At 36.3% G+C, this 21,643-nt stretch overlaps 1 protein-coding gene across 1 annotated transcript in view; it reads left to right on the forward strand.

Moving 5' to 3' along the window:
* Nucleotides 1-21,643, forward strand: part of LOC122816611 (lectin-like) — a 166,809-nt gene that overhangs the window by 70,953 nt on the left and 74,213 nt on the right. The window lies entirely within an intron of this gene.

The raw sequence follows: 21,643 nt of genomic DNA on the forward strand, positions 1-21,643 counted from the left end.
GCAACAAGCTGGCTGAAAGTAAGATGTCCCTTGAGAAAAAGGGTGGGACTTGATTTATTACAGCAGAGGTTATTATACTTTAAAAATGAGCAACTTACAAATACATTTAAAACTAGTCAACACAAAGCAAATCATTGACATTATTATACAGAAACAAATCAGCTCCTGTTTTTTTAGCAAGCTGACATTTGAATTTTATGAAATATAGATTTCTCTTTCTACTTTTGATTTTTTGCTTGCTACACACTGAGCAGTTTTGCATAATTTGTTTTATCTGTTCTGTCATATTAGGACAATACGTAATACTTTTGTTGAACTTAGGAATTCCCAAATGAGATTTATGGATTTTCAAAAGAGTACTCAGGTGTATGGAATTATGATATGTTAACCTTCAAATTAGAAACCTTAAATACATTGCCCACTCCCACCTCATCTTTTCAATTTATATCTCGATCCTTTCCTTCTCTGGATTAAACAAAAGACTTATCACCATATCCCAAAAGTCTTTAACATTGATATAAATTATTCTGCATTTGCAGATAACCTAAATATCTATTTTGAGCTTCCCAACACTGATCTTCATAAAATCCAAAATTCTATTAACCTTTTTACTAAGGCTGCTAACTATAAATTAAACCCTTCAAAATCATCTATTTTTCCATTAAAATCCTGCAAATCACTTAGAATATTACTTCGCCCTGTCTGACATTCCTCTCAAATATACACTTAAATACCTAGAAATAAATTTCACACGTCCTCACCAAGAACTAATAAAAGCAAACCTATATAGAGTCTGGGATCAGATAAATAATGATCTAACTAAATGGAAAACCATCAACCTTTCTTTGCTATCAAAATCCGCTATCATTAAAATGAATATTTTACCCACAATCCTTTTTCATCTTAAACTCCATCTTCTTAAATGTTCCGAAAATTTTTTTTCAGAAAAATGGAAACCACAATCTGACAGTTTTTATGGTTCCCTAAATTAAACAGAATATCATACAGGAAACTAATTACCCCAAAGACCAAAGGTGGTTTAAGTCTCCCGGACTTTTATTTATATTACCACATTATTAATGCTAGCCATCTAATTCAAATAGCCTGCTATGATCCCTCTGCTGAATCTTTATACCCAACCTGGATCAAGCTCTGGTGCAACTATATATATATATATATATATATATATATATATATATATATATATATATATATATGTATGTATACATATCCGCTAAAATTCAATCAGCATGATGTCCCTTTTCTTGCACCTGATGGTGACTACAATTTCAAGATCTTGCCTACACTAAAGAACAAAATTTGCATCTTTCAAACTCTGATGACCTCCTTAAATTTATACAGTACTGTTCCCATTCTCCAACCTATTTACCTAAACCCTAACTTAAAAATCAATGATAAAATGATTGATATAACAAACTTCCCTATTATTAAGAAAGCCATAGTCTGGCACTTTTATAACTCTAAAAATGTTGCCGAGGTCAAAGCCTTATTTGGTGCTCTTAACAAATATGATCTTATTTAAGACAAATTAGCTCACTTATAAAACAAAAATTATCTTGCTATAGAGTGAAGGAGCAAGACATTACAGTATCACAAACTATCATTAAATCACTTTCACTATGAGACAAAATGATTTCAAATATCTATAAACTTGTGTCAAGCATTAAATATAATCATTCACTTCTATTTTCCAAATATTGGGACGGCATACAAGAAGAAATCTCTATGGAGTCTAAGTGCGAAGCAATCAATAATACCCTGAATCTAATCCCCTTCAAAAATCTAATTTACACTTAACTTATGATAAACAATAATTCCTATTATACCCCAGCAGTCTTACTAAAATTCGAATACAATAAAAACCCAACCTGTCCATTCTGTTCCCTCCCACACGTAGATATACTTCACATCTTTTGGAGCTTTAAGAATATTTACAAACTTTGGTGTTCTCTCAGAACTCAGTTGGAAAAAATGGGATACAAAAAAAACACATTTTCCTGGCAAACCATGATTCTAAATATAATTCCTAAATCTCTTAAGGGTATCCATCGCCACATCTGTGTTACGGCCTGCGCTCTTCTCAAATATTTTATAGCCAAGAATTGGGTCAATCCCTCAGCAATAGCTTAGGAAAACTTTACATTAATGGCAATCAAATATATATCTGCACACAAGTTATGCAATAATATCAAAAAGAAAAAAGAATATTTTCAGAATTACTGGTGTAGCCTTTTTGACCTAATCCAAACTAAATAATCTTCCAAAATGAGGGTCGCTAACATTACATTCCAGGAAATCCTCCATCGGTATCATATCTGGCCCCATAAGCATTAGACATTGTTATCGTCACACTGTAACTTTAGATTTTATAAATTATTTAGTTATATTATTTTGTTATCCTCTGGCATCCATGGTGTAAATAAGTTGTAAATATGGTATAAATAGTTGTACATAGTGTAAATAGTTGGTTTATATGGATGTACCCTCCTTACGGCTCTTCTTTCTTCATAAGACAGGCATATACCCTTCCTTCCAAGCCATTTTCCATTTTGTTTCTCTAGACTTTGACTGTAATAGGTTACTGGGGGTCTCTACTGCTTATATTATTCTCTAAGATGTAAGTTTTCCCTGTAACGATAACTGCTGTTTTATAAATGCATAGTTTTTGGATTAACTGTTATATGTATACGCATACTTTACTGCTTCCTGTAATGATTTACAGTTTTTCCTTTTTATGTTTGAAAAGTTTGTAAAATTCAATAAAAATATATTTGAAAATAAGAAACCTTAAATACATGGCAACTCCTAGTGTTGTTAAGAGGCTCTGTCCTTTTAATGCATGAAGGTATAATATGGCAGCATTAATGCAATTAGAAGCTTCTTGGTATTATATCACACAGACATTATAGCTTCTCTTAACAGGTGTAATCCTTTATCATCACTTAAAGCTATCTGTATTTTTTGTAACTTCTGAAGAGTTAATGGAATCTGTGTCATAACCTAGACAACTTCCATGTCTGTTTCCAACAATTTTTCCTTTATTTCATCCATGCAAACTCTGCTTAACATGTCATGTGGCAATCTGCATCAAACTGTGGCTTGTACTTTACTTTTATTTCATTTTCTGAAACTTCAAAAACATTCTTTGCAGTTATATTTTGAAGTGTTGGTATTTTTTTTAGAAATAGTACAATTGCTTTATGCAGTGATTTGTTGGGTATACTTTGCAAGGGCTTATGATATGTCTCCACTCTAAAACAGCTCCCATATACATAATTATGAAACCTCTGATATCCAAAGACTATGGGCTAACATTTCTTTTTTAATCTCTGTGTCCTTTCATATTCAGTGAGCTACAGTGTATACAGTCCACTCGACTACAGGCCAGATATGAGAAATCTGACCTTTTCACTTTCCTATCTTACCCAAGCTTTCTTACTCTCACTCAGACTTCTTACTACTTATCTTCTCTAGCCTGATGTGATACTTACCTTACCCAAGCTTTCTTACTCTCACTCAGACTTCTTACTACTTATCTTTCTATAGCCTGATGTGATACTTACCTTACCCAAGCTTTCTTACTCTCACTCAGACTTCTTACTACTTATCTTTCTCCAGCCTGATGTGATACTTACCTTACCCAAGCTTTCTTACTCTCACTCAGACTTCTTACTACTTATCTTTCTCTAGCCTGATGTGATACTTACCTCTGCTTAGCTACGTCTGCAGGACAAAAGTATGAGCTTTGACATGGTCTTCTTTTGATGCTTTCTAAGTAAAGACTTCCTCACTTCTCAACTTAAATATCTCCAGTTACATTGAGTATTAAGGTACTGTGTTGGAAAAACTTATATTGGTCAGAACGATAATGTGGATGTTAAAAATAAATTATTATATAAAGAATCTATTTGTATACTAAAATGTGGCACTTTATTCTCTAATTGTCTTAATACTGGATGTAATTGGAGGTATTTAATTTCATGAGATAGTACTTAATTGTTTAATTGAATAATTACTATGTGGAAGAGTATTTATGGTGTAGTTTTTATGTATTGCTATATTCCTTGAAGGCTATTGAGCTGAAGTGCTAGAGTTTTATGTAACAAAATTTCTATTGGATATCTGGCCTGGTGTTTTTTTTTTTTTTTTTTTTTGTACAAGTGCTATTGTGTTTGGTTTTCCTGTTGTACTTACTTCCTCACTTCTGGTCATAGGTGAAAGATTTCCCCTTGTCTACTATTTCAAACAAATCTAAAGTAGTGAATGACCTGTATTCCACCTATCTCCCATTACCTACCTTAACCCCTAGTGCTTTACCTTTGCCCCCCATCATCAATCACCAATATTCATTTAGCATCAACCCCCTTTCTTTTCCCCATTTTCTACATGGGGTCAGGGTGTTACTTAAACTATCACCACCTCACTCAATTCACCACCACCTTCTTTGACAGTCATGTCTGATTGTCACAGGTTTTTACTCACACATCTATTTCTTTGTGAGATCCCCTCACTTCCTCTTGCCTTCTTCCTGTCTGTACCAAATCTTCTTCACCAGATTGTTTTCAGCTTTTTCTTGCACATGTACCAGAACCATTGTAATCTGTTCTCTTTGACCTTCTCTGTAATTGAAGCCACTTGAGTTTCTGCTCTGATATATTTATTTCCTTCATCTGTCACACAGTGTGCATCCTACTACCCATCTTAGGCACTTCATCTCCATCACCTCTGGCTTCCTCAACTGCTCTGCCTTCCCTGCCCAGGTTTCTGTATCATACAGTAGTAATAATCACACCACTGTTTTATACACCTTACTTTTCAATTTCTTTGACATTTTTGTGTCATACACTACCCTGACACTATGTGCCAGTTGGCTGCAGCTCCTCTGATTCTCACTTTAACGCCCTCATTCAGACTTCCCTTTTCCTCAACTGTTCTCCCAGGTATATGAAGCTGTTCCACTATTTTCCCCTCTATCTCATTTCTCAACTTCTTCTGATTTCTCCCATTTACTGTCATTACAGCTGTCTTATCTGTACACAGTTCATTCCATACTACTTCAGATTTGCTTTCCAATCCCTCATCCTTTGCTAAAGTTCTTGCTCAGAGTCTGCCTGGAATGCCACATCATTTGCATGCAGTAACTTTGCTGATCAGTCATTTCCAACTTGTTTGGTAATGTAGTCCATCATCAGTATGAATAGCAGTGGGCTCGAGCTGAACCCTAATGCACACCCATTCCCACTAGGAACCCTTCTGTGAGTCCCAACAGTATTTGTATTTGTAAAAAGCTTTTAAGGTTCCCAAAGAACAACACAGACTAGAGGCAAAGTAAAATAAATGAATACATTTATAAAGCGCTTTTCATCAGGTACATTGACCCGACTTCCTCAGACAACATAAAATAGTTCACACAACATTTAAAAACATTTGAAAAATCATGTGACACCATCATTTACATATTAAAATGTATTAAAACAAATCCCCTATTTTAATTGTTAGATTATTTAAGAAATTATTTAAAAAAGACAACCTCACTTCTCGTGTTTCTATATTCAAATACCATTTACTATAAAAACTACTAGTTTTAAATTTATTCAAGTTACCTAAAAATGTGTGTATATGTATGTCTATATACATCATAAATGCTTATTTTTCATTTTAAAACCTTGTTATATATTACTACCTTTAATATTTATATAAATTAAAAACACTTAGACGCTATGATGTATACTTCTTAAGCATAAAAATAGGATACTTTTATCTATTCAGATTCCTAAGTTTTACATAGGGTAAGATGGTGCAAGTCTCATTAACTTAAGCCCTGGGGGATGGTGAGCATCTAATCTAAGTTGCCACAACAACTCTAATTGTTCTAATAAATACGTATTAGGGCCTTCTCTTAATCCTTGGGTACTTTGATCTATGTCCCTAAATCTAAATCTATGAGCTGGCTGTTGTTCAATGTGTTTCGCTAAAGCATTTTCTGTCTTATTCTTCCTGATACTATAGAGATGTTCATATATTCTTTCCTTTAACTTTCTATCAGTTTTTCCTATATAAAAAGCTGGACATAAATCACATTGAGCTAAATAGACCACCATTTTTGTGTTACATATAACTCTTTTCTTAATTAATGTTTTAATACAATTTAATATGTAAATTATGATGTCACATGATTTTTCGAATGTATTTAAATGTTGTGTGAACTATTTTATGTTGTCTGAGGAAGTCACGTCAATGTACCCGACGTAAAGCGCTTTATAAATGTATTAATTTATTTTACTTTGCCTCTAGTTCGTATTGTTCTTTGGGAACCTTAAAAGCTTTTTTTGTAGTGTGAACTGTCGTTTTTACCTGAGTATTTGTATTTGTGTCATTGAGTCTTTGTACATAGCCTGCGCTAATTCTGCAATAACTTGGACTTCAAAACATTGCTGAACTGCTCAAATCAACTTTCTTAGGACCTTGTCATGGTTCCACTTCATATCATTGAATGTCATTTCATCGAATTTCAAAACATCGAGACCAAATTGTCGAAAACCCATACCATTGAATCTCAAATCATTGAAAACTAGAAAGCAACTGGAAATAACATTCCACAGAGTTAGTACTGCATTTATGCAGGGGGGAAAGCCCCCCTGCACCCTCCATGTGGGGGGCATCACCCCCCACACCCCCCATAAATAAATATACCAATCCAAGGTTGCACTACAGTGGGGGGAAAAGGTAATTTCCTAACCCCATTGTAGTGCGATCTTGGAGTTGGTATATTTAATTTTGGGGGTGGGGGTGGATCCCCCCATATGGGGGGTGTAGGGGGGCTTGCCCCCCTGCATAAATGTAGTAAACAGTGTCTGGGATGTTATTTCCAGTTGCTTTCTAGTTTTCAATGATTTGAGATCCAGTGATATGGGTTTTCAACGATTTGGGTTTTTCGACAATTTGGTCTTGATGTTTTGAAATTCGATGAAATGACATTCGATGATATGAAGTGGAACCCCTTGTCATATGCTTTCTCCATGTCTAGGAGTGCCTAGTTAAACTTTTGTCTCATATGTAGCATACTGTCAACTACCTGTCTCATTGCAAACATCAGATCATTTGTGCTGCATCCTGATCTGAATATGAACTGCTAATTCGTCATCCTACTTTCTACTGCTTTGCGCATTCTCTTGATCATATCTGCAGTGATCTCGTCTGAACCTGCTGCTTTCCCTGACTTCATTTTCCTTAGTCTGTTCTTACCTCTTCTAAAGTGGGCTCCTACTTTTACATTATAGCCTGTGTCTGGGGCAGTAAAAGTTCTGAGAGGTTTTTTTCTTTCAGAAGCTGATATAAGTACTTCTTCTGTATCTGCCTTTGATGTTCTGTGAACTTGTGAGCAGGTTGTTGTTGGTATCCCTCAGGAAGGGTCTCTAATGACTATCATCTCTATCTTTCTGCCTTTGCCTTGCAATCTGATAAAGTTTCCCTGTGTCATCTACTGAGTAACTTTCCAGAAGCTGGTAGAGTGCCTCTGATGCTTTCTTCTTCACTATTGCAACTACTGTCTTAACCTCCTTTTTAACTAACCACTATTCCTTCTTATTCTGGTTAGTCTTTTCTGTCCCCCCTTCTCCTACACCACTTCTTTCTATTGATGATTTCCTTTGTCCCCCACTTTATGAAAGGTGAGCGATTTGAGCTGGAATGTGGTGAGATATTGGGGTGAAAGGTGAAAGTTGTGACCTCCATTTCCTGATCTCTGACAGATCCTAGGATTTGTTAAGCATCTGTAGTCTTTCCAGTCTATAAAAAAGACCATGCCTACTTTGTTTACACAATTCTACTCTTTCTTATCTGTTGAGTGCTAGTCATACTGTTTTCAAAGAAATTAAATTATTCTTGGTATTTCACATTCTTTACTAAGATAAAAGTTGAAAGGTTTCACAGCTTCCCTTCTTCTTCTTCTAGTATGCTGGTCTGAGAGGTTCAACATCTTTTCTTCCATCCTTACTAAATGTCATACTTAATTCTATGTACTTCACTTCTTTAAGCTAGGGTCATATTGAGCATGCTTTAACTTCTTTCTACAACTCCCTAACCAGACTTTGTTCTGAGATTAGACCTGTAGATTTGTACCCCACATACATTGTATTCTTCCTATTTTCTCTTCAGTAACAGTTAGTGATACAAACGGGTAGAGCAGAGATTTTAGACCTATATCTCTACTTCCACATAGTACACCTGCTTCTTTGTTTGTCGGTTTGCTTGCTTGATTTTGTTATCTGGGGTAGAAAACTGATCTTAGTGGACTAATTTCAGGTTCAGTCAGGGAAATTACACTGGTCACAAGTATAAGAAAACAGAAAACTATTTCTATATTACTTTGACTATAAAAGCAAACATACTGTTTTAAAAAAATGATCAAGGGTGGTTACATATACTACATGATATTGGTCGCTATTGTATAGCCTTGCTGTTAGCACAGAGAATGAAGAATATGAACTTTAAATGAGCTACTTCCTGTAATGCAGAATCTGATTCTTTTTGTCAGCTGTGTCAGTTTGTGAAAGTCGCTTAACCAAACTGTGCTCTGGGCAATTGGGAAAATGGGATATGCTTCTCAATGATCTCCTCAACTGTAATTTATTTGTCTGCCTCTGAACATAAAAACCTATAGGAGTCAAATAAGAAATTATAATCTATTCCAAATTATTTGTATGAAGTGTTTAGACATTTTGGGAAAACAATTAAGAATTCCATTAAAGCATCACTATAGCAGAAAGATGAAAAGGGGAATGCAGAAGGGATGCTGTAAAATAAAACATCAGATGTACAAAGTTTAGCAACTATGATCTATAGTAGCAGTTCAAATGAGAAGGCGAGAGGTCATGGAAGTTAAATGATGTGGTCTGAGGGGAAGCATTTGCACTGAACATGTTTGAAAAGATGTGCTTTAGTTGTAACTGAAATTGAGTGTAAGAGGTCAAGTCTATGACATAAGGAGTTAGAGATTCTGAATGTTTGGTTCCAAGAAATGATAATGTGTGGTTGGTGCATTACAGCTTAGTTATGGGGCGGGGGGGGTTGAAGAATTGTTCCTGAGTCAGTTTGTTTTCTTAACATAATGGAATGTTTTTTCATGTTAAGTTTAGCAGCTAGTAGAAGGAACATTTCTAATTGTAACAGTTTAAATAAAGTTGATACTAGTAAGGAGACTGATTTTTGTTTATTGGGTCGTCACTGAAAAAATACCTCGCAATCTACTTCCACTCTATACTTGCTTAGTAGACTTTGTGGATGGTGGTTGTTCACTGGATCAGCACAGGAGTTGGCTGTGGTTCATGAGTGTGAATGCATGGATCCCCTTTTGCTGATTGTTTATCAGTAACATTCTTGCATAGGGGAGATGGGGATGAATTGACATTTTTAATTAAAAATGTTTTACAGGATTTTTGTGTTTCTGTTCAATTCATCAACATTTAAGTGAAGACTGTATTTAATTTCAGCAAGATTTTTCATATCAAGGACAGCAAATAGTTAATTTTCTTTCTGTCTTTTTTTTTAAGATAGATGCAAAAGTTCAGGGTTTGCCAAGCCAGAAATATAGCTAAGGTGTAGTGAAGAGGCAGCCATCTTGGGTGTAAGGTTTTAGGGGACGTGATTGGCAGTTGCTGATACAGGAATTTATTGCAGTACTGGTATTAATAAAAGAATGCTGATACTGTAATTGTTTTCAGGGCTAAAGCATTTAGTGGGCGATATTGTAACTCTAGCAAACCATTTTCTACATTCTGGCAAATGGTTTGTTACACTTAAAAGAAGGATATGAAGTCTGAAACTCAAATGCCTGTCTTTATTTAATGACAGTTAGAAGGAGTATAAATTGGAGAACAGACCTGGGACCTGGTTACAGCGATCAAATATTGGGAATAATGGAGTTTTTTGCTTATCAGCTTGAGTTGAGGGGAGTCAGATCAAGGAATAGGACTGGGAGCCAGCTACAGCTATGGCTCAAGTCAGCTATAGAGGTGTAAAGAGGTGGATGGCTCAGTTGAAGCATTGTTAAGGTCTTTAATTTTAAAAGTGTTATGGACTTTGGAGAGTTTATGGTTTGTTTCATAACAATGTGTTGTTTTATTAGCTGTGTTCAAAACCAATTTCTATTGCTAGTCCTTTGGTGAGTGAGTTAAGATCTCTTACTGGCTAGCCTAGTAGGGTGCAAATCTGGTTGTAGCTCATTTCAAATAAAATCTTTGGAGAAAAAGTCATATTGTAGCAATCAGGTCTTATTTTATGAACAGGAAAGCAGCAGCTTGAGAATCACAAAAGCAATTCTAAACATCACAGACTAATGGCCAACTTAAATAAAACATACATAGTATAAATAAAACATACAAAGTCCAGAATCAATATTTCTTCAGCTTAGGTGGTTCTTTTGGAATATTTTCCAATTACAATTTATACTTCCTAGCTGACTTTTACATTATTGATAAACTTTCTTTTCAGCATCTAAATGACAACTCAGAGTGTGATCCTTCTGGAAGGTTCTCCATTCTTAACCACATTTCTCACACACTCATGTATAGTAAATTTCCTTATGCTTGACAACACTCTCTTCATACAGAACATGTCATAAAGCATGGTCATGTCATAGTAGTGATCTGTTTATATGTCTCTACAATGTTTTTAACTATGTTTCTAGTCATGTAATATCTGACAATAGCAGTATTCACGAAGAATGAGTCAATTCCACCAAGTAGACAATTTTATTCACTAAAAATTAAACCACGTATACATCCACCATGAACGCCTTCACAGTACATTCACAAGCGTTTTTGTCATTTAATTGACTTAATCAGATGACCAGCATGATTTGAATCCTTTAATATATACTCCAAATTCATTCAATCTACCAATAAACTTCCACCATTCCTTAATTGAATAACATAAAATTTAAATACCATGTTATATTGACCTTTTATTTAAAAAAACATATAAAATGAATCATGTTATGTTATACTAAATATAAATCACTTGTTAAAATTCGATTTAAAATTGTTTGATTATTAAAACTCCTGTTAAAATACTTAATAAATAAGAGAAATCCTATCCACAAATTCTACCCACATTTCAACTATTAATGTGCTGTCAATGCCCTCTAATGGCTACTCATGTTATTGCATTCATAATTTTGCAGACCTTAACTTCAATAAGGGTATTATGGAAATACAGTCATTTAAACCGGGGGCTTTGTCAGCTTCTAGAGTGATCTGCCACCAGAGTTCTCTAAATTCTATTATTTCTTCCCAAAGCCCCCCTCTAATATCACTTTTTACCTGTTCTAAAACTATAAATGTATATTTATAGTTAGGACAAACTTTTGAATGTTTATATAAAGCGTTGCTTTCTTTTCCTACTGAGATTTCATACACATGTTCGTAGATCCTTCTTTTCAATTTCCTTTCAGTCTTTCCTTTATAGAAGGATCTACAATTTTCACAGATAGCTAGGTATACTATACCTTTAGAATCACAATTATAATATTCCCCACTGTTCACATATCTTCCTCTATTTTATTATTTATTATTTTATTATTTTACATTTGTTGACCGGGCTAGTCTAGCTGGATACATGTCCATTTTCAGTAGAGGCCCGGGGGGAAAAGCTCCACACATAAGAGAATACAATATACATTTACAAATGGTATAGAGTAGCATTACATACAGACAACAGAAGAAGACATTGGTATAAGATATTTGTAAAATAACAATCAGAGTGTTGTATAGATAATCCTAAGGTTGGCTACAAATAGAAGCCGTGGGGGTATGTTGATATCACTGGGATAGGGTATATACTACAGAGGCTAGTCTGGCTTAGGACATGGGCATGACCAATGAGACTTAAGAAATTCTTTGAGGTGATTTTTGAATTGATTAATCGAGGTCATTAGTCTTAGGCTATTGGGTAGGGAATTCCATAACTTTCCAATGGAATTGGCATAGAGAGCATCGCCTCCAGAGTTATTAGATTTAATGGTTAGTACCTGGACACTATTAGCTGACCTGAGGGATTTTAGGTTGGAGTAGGAGGTCAGGATATTGCTCAGAGAGGGGGTTCTGTCCGGTTGGTTGATTATTTTAAAAGCTTCAGTAAGTTGGTTGAGTTTGAGAAGATTGGGGAGTTCTAGCCAGCCAAGGGTATTTAGGTTGAGGCAGTGGTGGGTACGATACGGTGTTCCTGTTATAAATCTGGCTATATGATTATAGGCAACAGATAGTTTATTGAGTTCACGCTTATTGAGAAACGACAGTATTGGGGAGGCATAGAGGAGGGTGGAGAGGAGATGAGTGCGAGCAATGGTTAGTTTGGTATGAGGGGTTAGGAAATTTTTTATTCTGTACATAGATCCAAGTTTCTTGTTTACGGATTTAATGGTTTGGTTAATGTGTATATCAAATTTAAGCTTGTTATCAATAGTCACACCTAGTAGTTTGGTATGAGAGACTGGGATTATGATGGTACCATTTGTAGATTCCACGTGGAATGTGTTGTCCGCATACAGAGGTTCTTTTCCTAGAGGAGTAGTTGCAGAGGGAAAAAAAAGTAATAATTTGGTTTTAGTAGGATTAAGGATGAGTTGCAGTTTAGAGAACCATTTTTCCACTAAAGTAAAACAGTTTTGGGTGATTGCTTGAAGTTTCGGGAGGGAGACGTCAGAACAGATCAAGGTGGAGTTGTCTGCATATTGGATGCATGTAGATTTGGGGATGATTGAGTGAAGATCATTTATGAAGACTGAGAAAAGAAGAGGACCAAGTATAGAGCCCTGAGGAATGCCTATGGTGCCTACATTCTAAATATACTCTGTCATTGTTTATAATGTAGGTACATTGGGTACAACGCCCACATTTATATGTACCTATTCTCTTCTTCCTATTTTCTATCTTGTTTTTATTCTCTATTATAGATCTAATATTTTGTGAATTCTTAAAAGTTACTTTCTGAGGTATACTAGCTAAATTTTCTATGTCAGATATAGCTACAAATTTCCCCCATTCTTTTAAAAATATATTCTTAACCATGCTATTCAATCCATTATATTCAAGTATCAATGTTGCTGGAATTCCTCCCCTTCATACTTTTTATTATTATTTATTACATTGTTAGTATCCTTTTTTTTTATAAATGGGGCAAAATTTATCCAGTCTCCCTTTTTCTACTTCATTCCTTATCTGTGTAATGAATGCTAAAGGATAACTTCTTTCTAAAAACATTTTTTCTAAAAATTCACATTCTTTTCTAAAGTCTGCATCTGAACTAGTCATTCGGCTCCCTCGAACACATTGTCCCTTCACTATATTTCTTTTACAGTGAAAGGGATGGGCACTTTCAAAATGTAAAAAAGAATTGCAAAAAGTAGCCTTCCTAAATATTTTTGTATTTAAATCTTGTCCATCTTTATAAATCTCCACATTCAAATATTGCACATTGTATTCAGAAATATTATAAGTAAATTTTAAAAAACTAGTTGTATTCCCTATATATTCCATAAATTCTAGGAATTTTTCTCTTCCAGCTACCCAAAAAATTAATATATCATCCAAAAACCTTCTATAAATCATCCAACAGTTATTAAATTCAGAATTTAAAATATATTTTTCTTCCCAATAAGCAAGGATTAAATTAGCATACCTAGGAGCGCATGCTGCACCCATTGCTACCCCCTGTATTTTTTGAAAGAATTCCCCATTAAAATGAATAAAATTATTTTTCAAAACCAACTCCATTAACCAGGTGCTTATTAATGTATCATTCTGTGCCAAAACCAAATCTTCATACACAATTTCTTCATGTGTTGATGCTGCTAATACCCTTCTTATTTTGTAGTTGCCGGGTATTTTACAAACATCCCGACCCTTTAAAATGAGGGTTGGGGAACATTTAAGTGACATTAAAAATAAGAAAGGTTTGAGTTCTCTATTTAAACATATGCTTAGACATCCGATGGGTTCCTTCATCTTAATGGTTATTGACCACATCGGGTTCAGGAATAAAGAAGCTCATATACTACATGAAGTATTAACTAATAAAGAGAAAATGTGGATAATTAAATTGGGGCCTAATTCCCACCTGGGTTGAATTACCAATTTTGAAAGTATTTCACAAAAAATTGCATATTACCAGTGATAAAAGTGTTTCTATCTGGCTTAGTTAATCATGTTTGCGACATGAAAATAACCATTTATATTTATATTATCCATATTAGTATTAATATGGAAGTATTTTCTATGTACACTAGACCGCATTATCAGACTATATATAAAGGATATATGAATGCTATGTATATTTTTTTACTTTTTGAAGTGTGGCTGCTGAAGAAGGCTTTTGCTGAAACTGGTATAACCATACTGGTTATTCTTTTTGACCTTTTGGTCATGGAATAAAATTGTTTTGAATTGGGCTACAGGAGGTGTTGGGTGCTGGCTTCCTTTTCTTTTTTTGTTGGTCAGATGATACAGCCATGCACAAGCCATTCATGCAGGTACTCTTTTGCTACATAGCCACCCTCACCTAACTCAGAAATCAATACATTTTCACTGTTGTGAAAGATATGAACAGGTTCATTGGCAAAAATAATTAAAGCCCTGACGACTCAGGTGACCCAAGTTTGATTAGCTGCTCAGGTATCTGCCTGAGCTGGCATGAGGGAGGACAGGAAAAAACAGATTTAGTGATCTCACCTCTTCCAAATGGGAAGGATGGCATGACATGCCAGGAAGGGTTATCTAATCCCTGTGGCACGGTAGTCAGGGAGTGATGAAAGAGTCAGGTTAGACATGTGGTCAGGGTATAGAAACTGGCACCATTATGAGAAGAGGCATTGCCACTCTTAAGCCAAGTCTCATGTCACGCAATTTTCTATAAGGAGTTGGCATGTCTAAAATTGGCAGAGCCTTCACTTTTACATGCTTCACAGTGCAGTGCATTACAGACCTCAGTGTTTTGACCTTCCCTAGGCACTCTGCTCCTCAATGCCAGGACATAAGCAGATTCTATGTGCAAAACGATATTTTCATCTGGAGAAGTGAAATCCCGCCTGGCAAGATAATACAATGAAATGTGTCCCAGGATAGTGCTTGATACTGTGGTTAGACAGAGTTGTTGAGCATAGAAGGAAATGAATTCACAAATGCCTCCTAAAGTCAAAGTTGATCTTATGTCTGCTTATTTCTGTTTATATATATTTTAACTTTGATAAGAACCATTAATAGTAATTATGTCTAGGTAAAACTTTATCAATACATAATAATGAGAAACTCTGTGCTAGAACAAAGAATCCACAAACAAGAAACCAAAAACAGTTGTTATAAACTATAAACAAACCACATACAAATCCAACTTGTAGAGCACTAACTGCAAATTGCACAAAGAAAACTAACTTAAGAAATTATTTTGAGGGGCAAGTTCCCCTTTCTCCTGATACCGGGGCCATTGCCCTCCATAATTCCCTTAGTTAAATATACTAGAGCCATGGTCTGACAACCTTACAGAAATGTCAAACATGCTGTAAGGATAAAACACAAATTAATAAATGTATTATCCTATTAAAGATTGGCGGCCACGGTGGTGCAGCGGTTAGTGTTGCCGCCTCACAGCAAGAGGTTCTCTGGTTTGATCCTTGGCTGGGGTGCCTACTGTGCGGAGTCTGCATGTCCTCTCTGTGGTCATGTGGGTTTCCTCCGGGTGATCCGGTTTCCCCCCACATCCCAAAGACATACTGTAGGTGGATTGGACACTCTAAATTGGCCCTAGGTGTGTGTGTGTGTGTGTGTGTGTGTGTGTGTGTGTGTGTGTGTGTGTGTGTGTGTGTGTGTGTGTGTGTGTGTGTGTGTGTGTGTGTGCCTTCTGTGGAAGGTTGGGCACCGAGTTGGCAACTTGACACCATAAAACTCCTCTGCCAATCATGAGCAGACAGGTGATCCACTGTGGTGACCCCTAACTGGGAAAAGCCGGAAGAAGATTATCCTATTAAAGATTATGGTCAAAGCAAAAAATTAGAAAATACTAAATTAATTCCATGTCAGTATGGTTCTTTTCCTATTTAATATTGTAAAGAATTTACTGGAAATATAAGTGTATAAACATTCAACAAGACAGCTACAATGTTCTTGGCTTTTGTTTAAAGTACAGCTTTTTCCTATGCCCTTTTTACTGTCTTTCCTGCCAACTATCAAGCTTTCTCCCTTTAGACTCTGCCCATTTATTGCACTGTATTAGTCTCCCAAATACAGGAGTGGGAGGGGAATATTACCAAAGCAGCCAGGAGGGTAGTTTGTCCCCATACAGCATTTCAGCAATAAGGCTCTATTAGATGGCCCTAATCTCTCCCTTGGATGTGGGAGTAAAGAAGCAATCTGTATCACAGCATGGAACACAACATTCTCTTACATGCAAGTGCATACTCGCACTTGAGGTGGCACCTACAGGTAAAGTGGCATCATGACTGAACATATGCTCATAGGCTATCCTTTGCAGCACTACCCCTCCTCCATTGGATGGATCCAAACTCATCCCTCCCTCCCTCCCATGATAGCCACACCCATCCTCCACACTCCAGTTTCAACAGACACATCAGAAACTAATGGAACTCAGGCGCTCTGGGATATAGTCAGGGATATATCTCTGTCTATGCCAGTGCAGCTGGCTTGAATAAAGTGCACTAGAGTTGCCACCTTTTCAAATGCCCAAAGTGGGACATGTGTGGTACAAGCATCAGATTTTGCAGGTCAAAACATACCCACGGCCAATACAAGGGACAGAACTTCACTTTTTTGCCTAAATAAAAGTTTATTCTTGTAGCATTTTAGTTGCTTATTCTGTTTATTATAACATTTAGGTGTTTTAGATGCAGAATAACTGTTTTGTGTAACTATTACATAAAATATAGGAAATAATTTTGCCCTAATATCTCAGGACATGTGCCATTTTTACAGTTTTTTTGCAGGACACAATTGCCCAAAGAGGGACTGTCCCTCACAAAGTGGGGCAGGTGGTAACCCTATAGTGCACCTTATGGTAAGTGTACTGACAGTACAGAAAGCATGTCAAATTATTTATTTCCATTATATGCCATTGAAAAAATTGGGCCCAAGCTCATTTTAGGTAACTATGCCTAATGAGGCTAAAATGTCCCTTTTTCTTGTTTTGTCCACTTCCATTAGTAAGCATCGTATTATCCCCTGTGCATCACTTGCAAAATGACCAAGAATTTTAGTGGTACTAATGAACTTCACATGCCTTATTAGAAACTACCAGTACCCTCCCCAGTTACAGGTATGCATCATAAACTGGATCAGAATTTGATCCTAGTCAATAAGGAAGACACATGCAGCCCTTTCTAAATATTATCATACCACTGCAGAATAATGTCTGTCTTGTCCATCTAAGAAATGCACAACTCCAAAGGATGCCTGATGCATTTTCCTTCATTCCATCCCTGCACATATTTAAATTATTGCTTATAAGTTCCCTGATCCCTGGAAATGAGCCATAGTGCTCCATCCCTCTCTCCAAACAAGACATGGCATGTTCCTTCATCAGTTGGAAACTAGAATCTGTTCTTCCTTATTCAAGTATCTTACTGGAATCCATTTTTGTATTACAGCTCAGTGATCATACATCTGTTTTGTGATTATGAAAATGAAATTACCACTGGTTACAAAACTACTATTGCACTATATATAGCTCCCTCAGCAAGGCAATTTATAAAAATATGGGCCTCGTAGTGTGAATTGCTTATTGATTTACCAAGGTATTTATTCTTCAGTTCTTCAAATGCTGCTGAATGAGCTACCAAAATATGGGCTTAAACTTTAGCACATGGTTCAAAGAATGGTACAAACTAAAGGACAAGGGAGATGACTACTAACACTGTACCCCAGTATTGCAACCTGCTTTGCTTTTTCCACCTACAGGTTTCACAACAACAGCTTTCCCCTCCTGAGCACCTTCCTTCCTTCTGTAGTAAAAACCTCCAAAATATTATAATACAAATTCAAATGATTAACTTTATAAATAACAGCTTGAGGCATGATATAAATTAAAATGAACAGTAACTGGATTACTAATCGACTTAATACAAATTATTAATGAGCTTGACTTATTTTTAGTTGTGGTACCTAAGTCCAACTGGACTTAATAATGAGTTATTAATGAAGTATTTTGTATGTTTATTGGCTGTGGTCTTATTCGATCTCGTCTGAATTTGTTATACAATGAATTTTGTATGTGTAATATTTTAGAACCTTTAGAAGGCATGTTTGTGAAGTTTTAATAATTGAAAAGTGTATTTAAGCCAAATTAATGACCAAAGGGTTGGAGTACATTTTTTTGTATTTTCCTGTTAATCTTTCTCTTACTAGAAGTTTTTTGATAAATAAAATACAATCAATCTCTTTGCAGATGAGGTGGCACAAAAACTGGAAGATCAGCAGAGGATAGGTAAAGTATAAAGGAAGATTTACATCAGGACTTATCAGGCCTATTAGGATCTCTGTTTAACCACAGCCTCTGGACTGGATTTGTCCTGATAGAGTAGAGGACAGCAACAGTTACCCTCTGAATAAAGGGGGACCATTTACTGACCTGGGAAATTCCAGACCCATAAGCTTGACAAGTCTTACATGTATGTGCATGGAAAGAATAATCATGAACCTGATAAATAATGACATAGAAAATCTCCAAATGTGGACTTGACCCAGTTTGGCTTTGTCATTGGTAGATCATGCCTACTGAATCTGGTGGATTTCTTTGAGAAAGTCACTAAGGTCATAGATGAGGGTAAAACAGTACATACTGCCTACCTTGACCAGGCCAAGGCATTTGACATAATTCCCCACTCGGGTATTATAAATAAACTCACAAAACTGGGCATAAATCCCTATGTCATCAGATGAATAGCCAACTGGCTCATGGATAGAACACGTGGTTAAAGTGGGTGACTCCAGATCCAGCAAGAGGCCAATTACTAGTGTTGTGTCACAGGTCTCAGTGCTGGGACCACTCTTGTTCGGAATATATTTCTCAAAAGTCAAGGTTAATGTGGAAGGGCTCTGGATGACTACATCTGGCAAAGACTGCAAGTTGAGGACATTCACCACATCCCCCAGTGATGTAGATATCTTTCAGGAGGGTCTAGATCACACAAATGATTGGTGCAAAAACCATGGATAAAACTAAATGTGAAAAAATACATTATAATATCTTTTAGAAAATCAAATACCCCTGCAAATTACAACATCAATTGGACACCCAGAAGAGTAGACTCAGAGGTGTGAGATCTTGGTACAGAGAGAGATAGTAGCCTGAACTTTGACTGCCACGTGTCCACAGTGGTGAGGAAGTCCTTCTATGTGGAACAACGTATAAGTAAAGGTATGGCATCCAGAGCCAAAGAAATTATAACACATCTGCAAGTCAAACAGCACAAGGGTCAGCCAATCTAGAGAGACAGCTATGTGTCTCAGAGATTGCTCTTTCTTTGGAACAGGCATTCCATAATAGGCAGTTTATGGAGATGGGTACCCGGCTTTAAGAGGGGATCTACAAGAATGCTGCCAGAAATGTTTGCAAGAAAAAAGAATATGAGAGCAGAGACAGCAGGTGGGGGAAGAAAGGCTAAATGATAATATATATACTCACCAGCAGCCACTAGTAGATTTGGGATTTTTCAAATTACAATTTTTATTTTTCATATTAATATAATGAATGTGATGTTCAAGATTTAGGATGCTATTTATAAACTTTAAGCACCATGCAGTAGGGCTGATACCTTGCAGAATAATGCATCAACCTATTTTTGATTCACAGAAACTAGTACACTGTGAGTTAAAAAAAACTGTACATAATCTTATATTTCCTATTTCCCATCCACTCATCAAGATTTTTCTTGAAAGAGCTAATGCATTTGTTTGAGGCCAGTAATCCTCTTTGTGAGGTACTTCAGTGGCCTTTCCAGCTGATGCAGATGTCTTGTGAGGTACATTCCAAAAGAGGCATTGTACTCTATAATGGGTCTAATGAGTGATGAGTAGAGGGGAACAATGATCTCTTTTTTCCTGGATGAGAACCCTTTTATGATGAGGTGTGCCATGTAGAAGGACTTGCTGACTACTGTGGCGATGCGACTATCAAAGGAGAGACTACTGTCCACCTGGGCCCCAAGGTCTCTTAACACGCATTCGGTGTTAAGTAGATTGTTGCCATTATGTAGAAAGAATATCCCATGCAAGGAATAAACACATAAATGACCCCCATCCCCAGGATTACATGCCATTTGTAAACATTACACAAACTGCATATGGGCTAATCTGAATGGGGTTACTTATGGGACCCAAAGTGGGTACCTACAGATGGTGCAGTGCTTGTGACCACAGTGACACCCTTCCCTGTTGACATGTTGTTTGGATACCAGAGCAGAGCATTAAGTCAACACTAAATTAAAGAAAAATGACTGGTAGGAAAAACCTTACCAGCAACAAAATGCTCTGTGGTGCAGGTAACCCTATTATCACAATCACTTCTTACTCTGCACCCACACAGTGGTGCTGTCAAAGTCCTACCAGTAGCAGCTGCCAGAGCACCAGATCCTCTCATCACTGTCATATGGTATTGACCATAGCTGAGTGGCATGTCAGTGGAGCACAGCAGGGAACAGGTGCTTTGTAAAGTATATTATACATTACTAAACAGCTCTTCACAAAATCCGTACCATGTGGAGTTATGCTAAAATCTGTACTGTGTGGTATTGTAATGCTAAAATCTGTACTGTGTGAAGCTTTCATGCTACACAGTGAAACCTACCTGGTGCACCAATGTGTACTGTGCATACCTGTGCACCATTCACAAAAGTTGAGAGTCTTCCATACTCCATAAACCTTATATTTGCATCTCAGAAATAAACAGTAGTGTATTAAAGTTAGTATGCATAGCACTTTTATTCAACTAACCACTACATTTATGAATCCCGAGGTTAACTCATCCCGTAAATGGATGCCAAGATATTTATGTGTCGTTCTATACAGCAATCATGTATAATGTATGGTAAGGGAAGGCATTCCAGATGTTAGTTGGCATTAATCAGAGAGCAGCATATCCTTTGTTTTGGTAGTACTTGGGAGTAAATTAATGGTAAAGAGCTTGTTTTGAAGAATGTTAAATAATGTTGATGACTAACTTGCATTTTCTAGAACTCTGTATAATTTGCTGAGGACTGCTGAGTTTCAGTCTGCTGAAGTAAGTGGAATTTTGGATAGATTGACCACTTATTATTTAAAACAGTAAAGGACTCAGAGTCAGGACTGAGCCCTGTGAAGCATCGGTGGCAGCAGTTACAGTAGTAGATGTTGGACCTTCCCAAATTACAGTTTGTATCTTCCATACAGCTTGTAAACTATTAAAAGTAGAGTTATGGTAAGCCAAACTTGTGTAGCCTACTGAGTGGTAACTGACAATGTACCATGATGAAGGTCTTGAGCTTGTCTAGAAAATACAGCAGTTAGCTCCACTATTCAAAGTGTTATGGCAGCATTCTGAGAAGCAGCTGCATGCTTGTATGTTGGCCATGTACCTTAACTTA

Source organism: Protopterus annectens, chromosome 12.part0, assembly GCF_019279795.1.
Source record: "Protopterus annectens isolate FY-2018-M chromosome 12.part0, PAN1.0, whole genome shotgun sequence".
In the NCBI taxonomy this organism is placed as follows: domain Eukaryota; kingdom Metazoa; phylum Chordata; order Ceratodontiformes; family Protopteridae; genus Protopterus; species Protopterus annectens.